The sequence below is a fragment of the Engraulis encrasicolus genome, chromosome 3 (genome assembly GCF_034702125.1).
Source record: "Engraulis encrasicolus isolate BLACKSEA-1 chromosome 3, IST_EnEncr_1.0, whole genome shotgun sequence".
Taxonomy (NCBI): domain Eukaryota; kingdom Metazoa; phylum Chordata; class Actinopteri; order Clupeiformes; family Engraulidae; genus Engraulis; species Engraulis encrasicolus.
In genome coordinates this window covers 8,033,235-8,036,518 of record NC_085859.1, presented here as the reverse complement: position 1 = coordinate 8,036,518, position 3,284 = coordinate 8,033,235, and positions in this window count along the sequence as shown.

Sequence of the window (3,284 nt, the reverse complement as noted above, 5' to 3'; positions counted from 1 at the left end):
AAAAGTAGCCAAATAAAAAAGTAAAAAGAATTGTAACCTTGACTGCCTCAGCATCTGTCTTCCTGAACCAAGTTTGAGAACCCCTACACTGATGAGCACCAAGAAAAAAAGGTGAAGACCCAGAAGCACTCCAATTACCTGCTTGTGTTTGATACTACAGTATAACAACAACGTTGAATGTTTGTGCTTACGACATGAGGTTGTCGCATGCTTACCAGTGCTTGACACTAACTTTTTCGCTTACCAGCCATTTTGGCTAGTGGTTTTCCTGACTCACTAGCCATTGGGCCTTTTCAGTAGCCATAATTTTCTTAACCATCATAGCAGCTTTAATGAATTATATAATAGGCTGTAATAATGTAATGTAGGATAATATAACATAAAATAAAATAAAATAAAATAAAATAAAATAATATAATATAATATAATATAATGTAATGTAATGTAATGTAATGTAATGTAATGTAATGTAATATTAGGGCCTAATAAATAGAATTGTTATTAACTGGTCCATGCATGCATGCATGCTATAAGAACAGATTAACTTATCTGAGGAATGGCATAGCCGTGCAGAAACACCAAGCACAGTGTTGTGGAAGGGCACAAATGTAAGCTACATGAGAGCAAAATATTTCTGTCTTTGATCTGAAGGGCACTTTCGATGCGCAAAGTAGATAGTGCAAAGTCATTGCCAAGCTTCGCATGTCCTCGGTCATGGATGTGGAATAACCCCTCTTCTGGAATATTTTCTCATAAAAGTAGGCTATCCACTAGAAGGCACACACATATGCGGCCGGTAACTACAGAAGGAGTTACGACTTCCTTTCATTACGTTTAATAGTTGTTTAAAACATAAACGGACGCAAGGCAAGATGGGCACATGCGAAGGGACATGGGACATGATTTTGTGCAGTCTGGAAGGCTACTACTGCGCGTTGTTTAAGCCCCGTTTGACAGTCGGGAACAACGGCACAAGAAACATGGAGGAATATTAAGGTATGAAGACATACAGGCAAATCAGAAAATGATTTAAACCGAACATTATTAATGCCGCATGTGTTGTCTTATCTCTGCGCTAATTAGTCTCAAGTAGGGCTGTCATTTTAACGCGTTAATTCGATTAATTAATTACAAGGCGCATTAACGCGTTGTAAAAATTAATGGCATTAATTATTTATGGGTAGACATACGTTCTAAGCGCATGGCGTGGCAACTGAATTCACTCACTCACGCCGTGATAAATACAAGCCGTCCGTCAACTTCTAAAGCTAAAATACAATATACAACAAATACAGACACTTTTCTGTCTTTTTTCATGAACAAAAGCATATGTTTGTATTTAATTATTTTTAGATATTTTTGAATTATTACGAGATGTGCCATTGACGAACAGCTGTTCAGTTAAAAAATAGCTGTGGACCAACGACGTTTTCCTTCAATTAACACAAGCAACCAGACAATCTCTACAGCTTAAATACAACTAATAACATGTCAGACCCAATGTGGTGTTTTTCCCATAATCGATTTGTCTATATTTGATAACTTTTAGAAAGCATTTTATCACGAGATGTAAGCTACCAGTCTGCGCTCGGCAGCTGGTTCATCTGATATGAATACTGGCGCATTTCAAGACAGTTTATCATTTGATTTGGCCATGGCAGTTGTATAATAGTTGGACTTGTGGTAGGCCTACTTAAATCTTTCATACAAATAGCCCATACGAATGAATTGACTGTCCAGGCTTTGAAACACACGATGCAAATATTTGTGTTCATGATGTGAGACCGCGGTAGCCAAGCTAGAGCCTACCGCAATTTCAGCAGAGGTTTCTGCTCATCTGCAGAACAACACTTGTCTATTCACTACAACATCAAACCACTTGATAGATAATTGCTACCTTTTCCACGCTGCACATAAGAATCAAAATATTACAGGCTCCGAAATTACCCCATGACACAAGCTACAGTGCAAGTGTCAACAGCGCAGAGTAGGGATTTCAATTTGACAGCACAAAGTCATCGCAAGTGCTGGGAGATGATCTTCTCAAGTTGGGTTGTGATTACAGCGATTTGAGTGATACATGCCACGTTCAGAATAAAATAATACCACTGTGAATCTTTGCCACCGATGTCAAATTGACAACTTTGATCGCTAACTTCCACTGACACCTCGGACACTGACGTTTTCTAGCTTCAACCAATCGCTATAGCCTACAGAGATAGGATGTCTTACCTTTCGTGCAGATAGTTTGGAGGAGTTTACATCAGTCAGTCTTTCTTGTCCTGTCTTATATCCATAGAATATTTTGGTGTAGAATCAATGTTTAGTCCAAGCAAGGGTTATTGGCTAGCTCAGTGCAGTTATCATTCCTGGCTAATCCAGCTCCCCAAAATGTAAACAAAACGTGAATGAATGCACGTCATCTGTTTCATCAGGGGGTGTTCCCATTTCCTTGAACTCTGACCTTTTCTGATAGATAGATAGATAGATAGATAGATAGATAGATAGATAGATAGATAGATAGATAGATAGATAGATAGATAGATAGATAGATAGATAGATAGATAGATAGATAGATAAGATACTGTAGACTCATTTTTTGTGTTGGCTAATGTAGCCTATTTATTCACAAACTCTGTTTACCAGGCCAATTTTAACATATTACTTAGTAGGCTACATCATAGGGCTTATAGGCCTATTGTAATAATAATAATAATAATTATTATTATTATTATTATTATTATTATTATTATTATTATTATTATTATTGTTTCGCGTCATGAAGTGCGATTAATTATATTAATTAATTACAAATTCTGTAATTAATTAGATTATTTTTTTTAATCTACTGACAGCCCTAGTCTCAAGACTTTCACAAGACTGAGGTGTTCTCCTCTCGCCTTGGTCATTTTAATGTCCACTACTACTATGCATTGTACTAATGACAGATCCCAAAACAGGTCAGTTGAGATGAACTTCGCTACTTTATTTTCACGTGAAGGTTTTCAGTGACATTCCCAAACGCGCGCTGATGTGCCGGTTGCTCGCTGCTGCCACTCATATTAAGCACATACGACTTCGTTGCGAGCGTCGACGTTGCGCAACGGACGTCAGCGAGAACTTGTTGTCACGATGTGGGTGTTATTAAATACAGCGCATTTACAGTCGGCCACAAATATGAACGAGACAATGAGCTCGCACCGGTTTGCTCTACTAACACACCACGTGTGAGGAGTGGGGGGACAGGCAGTGAGGAGGAGCTGAAGTGGGGACCTGCGCAAACT